This window comes from Erythranthe guttata, chromosome 8 (assembly GCF_056151865.1).
Source record: "Erythranthe guttata isolate IM_541 chromosome 8, IM_541, whole genome shotgun sequence".
NCBI lineage: Eukaryota > Viridiplantae > Streptophyta > Magnoliopsida > Lamiales > Phrymaceae > Erythranthe > Erythranthe guttata.
Window position 1 is genome coordinate 14935789 of NC_142540.1, and position 9185 is coordinate 14944973.

Below are 9185 nucleotides of genomic sequence, written 5' to 3' on the forward strand. Positions count from 1 at the left end.
CCGATCTTTTTCCGAAAAATATACCTATAAATAATATATATTATATAATACTAATTTTCTAAAAAATACACCAATAAGTTTTGTTTTAGGATTTTGACATAATGAATTGTTGTTAGGGCATCTCCGACCGGACGCCATAACGGCATTTTTTCATCTAATTTAGGTGTTTTTAGCTTCCCACCCGAAATTCCTATATCACCATTACACCTAAAATTATAGAGATTTAGTTTTAGCCTCCCACCATGGTCAACCCCCATATCACCAAATACTCAAATCCTATTTTTTCACCAATTTTTTTGGTGAAGGAATTTTCATCTCCCACCGGTCCACCATTTTTCTATTTTTTCCACCAAATCCTATTTTTCCTACCAAATATAGAGGTGAAAATAGGATTTGCCGTAATTAACACCATTTTATTAAGTATCATATAAAATGACGATTTTAACTAATTTCACCCGATTACCAACTTATTAGCATATTTATCGTAAATACATAGGTATTAATTATTAAATTAGTTTTTAAAATATAAATACATTTGTTATTATTAACAAAACATTAATTCTAATAATATAAATATGCTTATTTTTAGTTAATTTGTATATTTTGTTGGTATCAATGTTTATTAGTTCATTTCTTTACTTAACTAATACGCTAATTGCTATTAATAAAATATAATAAGCAACAATAGAATAATTAATGAAATACACTTTAATTGATGAAATACAGGACGAGACATTTAAATTGAAAACATAATTTTTAAAATTTATAACATAATTTTTAAATTATATACTTAAAAAAATTTATTACTTAACATTGGATCTATAATTAATATTTATGAAATAAAATATAATAAAATTACGATTAACATTATATTTATAATTTTGGGGCATCTACGGTGAGCTGCCATGGGTGACCAAACCAAATCTCATTTCCTATAAGTGGTGAAATGGTGAAATATTATTATTTTAATATTTGGTCTAAATTCTGGTGAAACCCATTGGAGACCAAAAACACTATTTTTCCACCAAAAATGGTGTGCTACCGGTGGGAGATGAACCCATTTTCTCACCACAAAAAATGGGATTTGGTGAGAAAATGGTGAAACCGGTCGGAGATGCTCTTAGAAGTTTTATTGGATATTATGTTGTGTTTATTTTTACTTACTTTTTTGAACTGAAATTTAGTAGTTATTAGTTTTACTTTTATCGACCTTGATGTTCTTATTTTTGAAAAATTATGAACATTTTAGAAAATTTCGGCTAAGTTTTGAAATTTTAAAGCTTATGTGAATTCCGATTTTTTTTTTCCGAAATTCCGAAATTTCCGGACCTGTTGGAATTGGAATGAATTTTTAGATTTCGAAAATTTTGGAATTGGAATTGGAATTGATTTTATACTTCCAATTTTTTTTGAAATTTTTCGAAAAGGCTAATTCCGATTCGATCCATCCGACTTTCACCCTTAACTAAAACAAACAAAAAACCCAAAGAAATAATAATATTGATGTAGTTGACAGTAATATTATTGTGTTTACAATATTGTCGTTGACTCTAATTGTACTGTCAACGGCAGTACAATTACATAAATGTCCTGTCAACGACAGTACAATTACGTTAATGTATTGTCAACGACAGTACAATTACGCAACGTTTAGCGGCGAGCGTAAAAAAACGGATAAAAATTTTATGAGGAGAAAAAAAAAGAAAAAAAAAATCACTAAAAAAAGTCAACGCCGGTATCCGGCGGTGGAAAAAACAGATCAGGAAAGAAAAAAAATAAAGAAAGAAAGAAAAGTCAACGTCGGTGACCGGCGGCAAAAGAATAATTTTTGAAAAAAACGAAGTCAAAATTGGATTTTTGTAGTCAAAATTGATTAAATTAGGATTACAATTAAAAATTGGGTGTAAATGGTTGAATGTAATTTTGTCATATACATTAGCTTTTCTTTTATTTATAATAAATATTAAAGCGACGAGCTTATTGACGAAAAAGATATAACCCATAAACATAGAATAATAAAGATGATTGGTTACTGGTTAAGGAATTTACGCACAAAAACCCCAACTAATATTTCTATCCATTAATTTGCATAAACAAACTAAAGTCCAGCCCATTTATTTTTGGCCCAATTAGAAAAAAAATAGAATATAAATTGATATAATTTCTTAAAAGAATTAAAAAAGAGTAATAAAATAACGGCGAATTGCATATAACCAGTATAAGGACTTACTTGCCTTCTAACCAAATCAAAATCGGTCCTATAAAAAAGCTCTCCCTTATTTTTTTTTTTAATATCAAAGAGGCCATGATAAGGGCATTTACTAATTAAAAATAGAACATTTAAATTTTTTGTCTTTTAAATATTTCCAACTTATTCAAACTTATTTGCAAATAAGGAAAATCTTTTTTTTTTTTTTTTTTTTTTGAGTAAATTAAAGTCCATTACAAGGGGAAGTAGGGGAGGGGGGACTCGAACCCTAAATCTTTACCTTATTAGTATAGGCTAGGTACCAACTCTCCTAAAGAGGGTTGGTATATATAAAATCTTTTTATATATACTAAAATTACCCCCAATTTCTTGAAACTCAATCAACTCCGATTTCATGATTTATATCCCAATTTAGCCAAATTTCACCAATTAACCAATTTTGACCATAATTCCAATTTTGACACTAATTTTGACCGCCAACACCGGCGTTGACTTTTTTTTTTTCTTTTTTTTTTAATTTTTTTTCCGGTAGGTCAACCGCTGGTCTTCGGGGTTGACTTTTTCTTTTTTGTTTTTTCTTTTTAAAAAATATTTTAATTAATATTATTATCTTGACTGCTAAATTACTGTCTCCAGTAGTAATTTAACTGTCGGAGACAGTATATAACAACTAATTGACCTTTTTTTTAAAAAAAAAATTATTTTAATTAATATTACTGTCTTGGTTGCTAAATTACTGTCTCCAACAGTAATTTAACTGTCGTCGACAGTAATTTAACTCTTAATTGATTTTATTTTTTTTTTGAATTTTTTTTTTCTTAAAAAAAATATGTTAATTAATATTACTTTCTTGGCTGCTAAATTACTGTCTCCAGCAGTAATTTAACTGTATGAGACAGTAATTTTACTATATTAATTAATTTTATCGTCCTGGCCTTCAATATTGCTGTCTTCGACCGTAATATTACTGTCTCCGACCATAATATTACTGTCTCATGCAATAATATTACTGTTTGGGATAGTAATATTAGTGATATTACTGTTCGGAAAAGTAATATTCATAGTATTACTGTCCGAAACAGTAATTTAGTAGCCAAGACAGCAATATTAATTAAAATATTTTTTTAAGAAAAAAAAAGGTCAACGCCAGAGACCGGCGGTTGACTGGCTGGAAAAAAAATTCAGAAAAGAAAACGTTTTCAAAAAAAAAATGTAACGCTGGAATCTGGCCGGAAAAAAAAATTCAAAAAATTATTTTCCCAAAAAAATTATTAAAATGGGGTTGGTTAATGCAATATATTTATTTAAATTCGGGGTCAATGTGTAATATTGAGGAAGTTAGAGTATATTGGATGTAATTGATAAAAATTATATTATGGATGGTACTTTACTATTTTAGTTTAAAGACATGGGGATGAGTTTATTTCAAGAGTTTTTTGTGTGGATCAATGTGCATTTAAGTCCCTTGTCATTTCCCCTTGGTTTTTACGCATGTCCAAAATATCCCTTATAATATAATTTAAATCAATTTCATCCATAATACCTTAATTAAACAAATATTGTACATTCACCCCAAATTTTAACAACTATATCACATTAACCTCTATTTTCATAATTTTCAGAAGAAAAAAATTCTAATTTTTTTCCGCATACTGACCGGGGTTGACACCGGTCTCCGGCGTTGGCCTTTTACAAATAAAATTCAGAATTTTCTTTTAACAACCAAAAATGTCTGAGATAGTAATATTGCAGGTGTTGTCTCAGACAGTAATATCACTGACTCAGAATGTAAAATTACTGTATGAAACAGTAATATTGCGGGTAGAGACATGACTCGGACAATAAAATTAATGTTTGTGATAATAATATTGCACTGGGACAGTAATATTACTCACCCGTACAGTAAAATTATTGTCTGAGACAATAATATTGAAATAAGACCGTAATATTGCAAACTGAGACAGCTCAGACAATAAAATTTTTGTTCATTGCAGGTTGAGACAGTAATATAAATATTAACGCAGTAACATTATTAACACATTAATATTAATGAAAAGAGTTATAAAAAAAAACTGTTTTAAAAAAAAATAACGACATAGAATGGTGACTTACCTGCTGGAAAAAAAATTTAAAAACAAATAAGAAAGAAAAAAAAGTCAAAGTCAGAGCAGCTGACCTGTCAAAAAAAAATTCATAAAAAAAAAGGGTCAAAGCCCAAGACCGACACTCACTGGCAGTAGTTAGGGGTGGGTTTGATTGGAAAATCGTACCAAACCCCTTGAATGACTACCATTATCGAAATTTTGGTATGATTAAATTTATTACTTTGGCCTACCAAAAATTTCGGTATATTACGGTAATTGCAATTGATAATTGATGCCGTAGGATCTACACCTTCAAGAGCTCTCTCCGAAACCCTACTCCTTTAAGACCGTAAGAACGGATCTACACCTTCACGAGCTCTCTCCGAAACCCTACTCCTTTAAGACAGTAAGAACGTACCTAGAAGGCCAAACCTCGATTCCTCGGGGGTAGTTTTACAAACGGAATATGCTTTAATGTAAGAGAGAGTTCTTGAGAGAGTATTAATGAGAGTCCTTATTAAAAACGTGTCCTTTATATATGGCTTTGTTGGCCTTATATACAAGGGAGAAGATCTTTAATTCATATCAATCCATAATCGTAATTGATTCTCTTTACATATTAATAATCGCGTAACTTATGGAAACTAACTCTTTTCACGGCCCTTAGCTAGCAGCCGCCTTAACACTCTTCTTAGGGTTTAGATAGTGGGTCTGGATTAGTAAGTCTCAGCTGCTAGTTGGGCTTTATTCGCCCATGAGCCCCCTCTTGTTCTAAAATATGCGAGCTCCTTGGCATGGGTTAATCCGCTAAACGGGCCTCCCACTTGCGGCCCCTTTCTCATGGGTTGTGCGAAGGGTGTTCTACATCTCGTATCTCCTCAGGCCCAGCTAAATCAGCCCCCATCACTAATTTATGGCATCTACTATTTGTGACAAAATTGAATATCATTTGTAAAAACAATTCATGATATATGGCCCTGTTTGATGACCACTGAATGGCTTCTGAATAAGCTACTTTCTCTTATTCGGTAAGCATTATCTAATTATGATGGTGTTTGAAAACAATTTTCCAAAATAATTATGAGTTTTTTTTAATTCAAATTAAGTTTTTTTTTAAACATTAAAAAATTCATACTCACTTCGAAAACATATTTACAAACACCACTTAAGTGTCTTTGGGTTGAATCGCTTAACTGAATCTCGGTATATGGTGTTTCTGAATGAGTTATGAATTGAAGGCCACTACATCCATTATATCTAGGTCAACCAATTATATATTATTATAATTATTTTGAAAAACATAATTGTGAAATGAAGCAATTAAATGAGGGGATTGAGTTTGTTCATGTTATTATTATTATTATATTTATGGGTGAATTCCATTTTCCCCTTTATATTTTAGTTCTGTTGAATTTTGAATGCCTATCAAAGTCCACTCTTTTGTTGAGACAGACTACGTGTTACGACATTAGGAGTGGCAACAGTATTCTTGTGTTATCACAGTAATTAACCTACTAAAAGCAGAATAAAAAACACAAGAATTTAATGTGGTTCGGATACAAACGTACCCTACATCCACGAGGACTTGCAAAACTAGTTCAGATTTATGTGTACATTAATAGGACCTAATAAAACACTAAAGACTCCCTCTTTATGTGATACGCCGTTCTTGCACACGACTCGAACTTGTTGATAATCAAAGCAATTCCTCCTCCGCACTCTTGGACTTCCTCCAATGTTGAACTTCCTTCAAACGGCGGATCGACCTCTCCCGAGATCTTTTAAGCACTTCTCCCGAAACGCCGATCTTCTTTATGGCCTGGTAGAAGAAACCTGTTCTGTTGCCACACCTGCCGTGCAGACAGGGCTGCAGCACGGGCTGCACCCTTCAAAGCCTTTATGCTGGGATTTTTCTTATTAAAGCTCCACCGGACTCATATGAGGTTGAGGGCCTTATATAGGCACGAAATCTCCACCCTAAACCTAACTTGGGCCCTAAGAAATCGATTTAACTAGGTAATAGAATCCTAGTCGATTTCTACTTCTATTCTAGATAAATACAAAAGATACCTAACTAGAATACAATACATGGAAATAAATCTAAGTCCTAATAACAATATTACAAAAATAGGACTCTAATTAATTCCAAAATAAACATGGAAAACAAATCTTTGCCAATCTTTAATTTCCACGTATGGCGGATTTCTTCAATCTTCACAAATAGAAATCTCGTGCCAACAAGTTCGATATCACTTTATCCCCTTCTACTCTCGATTACATCAATTTGTTCTCCTGTACTTGAAAAATTGTCTCAATGTGGCCCTTATTGTTAGTTGTCAGACATTTGTCCAAGACAACGAGAACAATTTTTTTTAATTTTTAATAATTATTTAAACTGGGAGGGGTGATTTTTTTGTAATTTTCAAACTTATATCAAATGGTGTTAAGGTTAAATGTCTAAAAAATAATGGCGAGGGCTACATTGAGACAATTTTTCAAATACAACTGTACAGGGAAGCAAATCGATGCAATTGAGAATAGAAGAGAGTAAAGTGATATCAAGCCCAAGTTCGAGAAGGGAAAGTGAAATTTGCCCTCTATTTTTTGTTGTTGCATCACCATTGTATTGTGTTTACATTTAATTTGTACTTTTAATCACTTATCTACAATTTTTATATAGATACCTTTTATGTGTGATATATTTTAAAATTAAAATTTATTTATATATGCTACTCAAATTTAATTAACAAATAAATGTCCGCATTAGACACGTGTATAATAAGAAATTAGCGTTATCTAGACATTATTGATGCTCAGTTATCAAATGGACTTAATTGTTCAGCATTCGACATTCAGATAGTTATTCAAATCTCAGCATTCAGCACTTAATCCTATCAAATCTAAGTATTGTAAATATATATTCTTAACTTCCCTTATATAATATATAAGTATTCTAAATATATATTCTTAACTTACCTTATATAAAATATTTCTTACATAAATTTATAACATAAAAACTCTTAGAGTCCATTAGATATACACCCCTCATATGGAAAATATATAGGGATATGTCCACCCTAAAATTCTTCCTTTGAGATACCCCCTGAAGAGGTAAAAGTACTATGGTGCCCTTATGTGCAATTTTCGCCCAACTGCTTTAAGTATTTTTTCAAATTGCATTCAGCATCATTGGTCAGCTGCATTTAGCATTTATGGACCTGTATTTATCATTTTTATAGATATATTTAATAAAAAAATATAAATATTTATTTTATTATTATATTTTATATATACACCTATTTTGTGTATTATTATTATTTTTATTTTCTTAACTTTTTAGTTATTTAATTATTTAATTTTTTAATTTTTATAATTTTTTTTAATTTTTTAATTTTTTAATTTTTAATTTTTAATTTTTTTAATTTTTCCTTTTCAATTTTTTGATAAATTTACTGCATTTAAATTGACTACACGTGACTATAGTATACCACAGTCATGTACTGTCTTTTAACCCCAAAGTTATGGTACTACCGTTAATTATATAAAAAAGAACATCATCTACACCCAATAAAAATTGAAAAAAACACAATAATCAAGATCATTATACATCAAAAAAACCACATAGCTTGTATATAACTATATATTACTACATGGAACTATACATGACTGTAGTTATCTATAGTTATCTATAGTCATTTATACGACTATATTTGACTCAAATCCCACTTTTCAATACGAGAACGGCTTGTTTTGAACGACGAACACAAAGTCCACTCCGCCAAAACTTACTACATAGTAGTTCAAACACCAAGACATGTGAAAAAGAAAAAAGAGTTAAACAAACAACGAATTTTGCTTCAAATTTGAATCTGTACACACACACACACACACACACACACACACACACACACACACACACACACACACACACTATCACCTACTGATATACATACACATCACCAACATATACTCCCCACATAACTCATACATGACTACATGTTACTATATAATAAAAATCATAAAACATAAATTTCAAGAGGTAAATCATTAAATTGGACCTAAAAGGTTCGCCAAGCATACAAAATTTCATTAATTACGACACGCATGTCATTCAAATGGCAGAAAAAAAAATCTAGAATAGTATGCAATAAACTAAAAAATGCACACACACACACAAACAAAGAACTTGATCAAACACGAAACTGATTAAAAAATATAGCCAATTGAAACAAAATATTAGTTCAGCCGAAGAATCAGGGTCGAATTAAAATCGAGTACAAATGACTATAGTGTACTACAAGTCCATATGTTACAAAATGTGACTATATATGATTGAAGTCATCTATAGTCATATATAGTTTTATACAATAAAATTCGTAGCAAATTTAAGTTTTAACAGAAGTTTTATATAGATAATCCCTTCTTAATTCTAAGCTAACTCCTACACCAACAAATAAGTAATAGTTACAACTGATAATAGGAAAAAAAAAACTCCAACAAATCTCCAATTATAATGGGAAAAACAAACTCTAACAAATAGCCAATTATGATGAAATTGTAACCAAATTAGCTAATTAAGCCACAGATCTCCACTAAAATCAAAACAGACTAACATAATGAACAGAATTAACACTGCCTGCCATTAATTATTACGAAGACGAACTAAAAACATGCGATTATTTACTTCAAACATTATAATTTGCAATCTTACCAAGCTAGAAACTCGTGCGGCGGAATGCCGATTCCGTTCATCGATTGCGGCCAGGATACAGATCTTATTTTCCGGCAATACAAATCATCGTCGAAATACGGATTCCGTACGGCAGAATATGGATCTCGTTCTTAGTGTGGGCAGCAGCGGCGGCAGACGACAGCGGGGGGAGCAACATCGT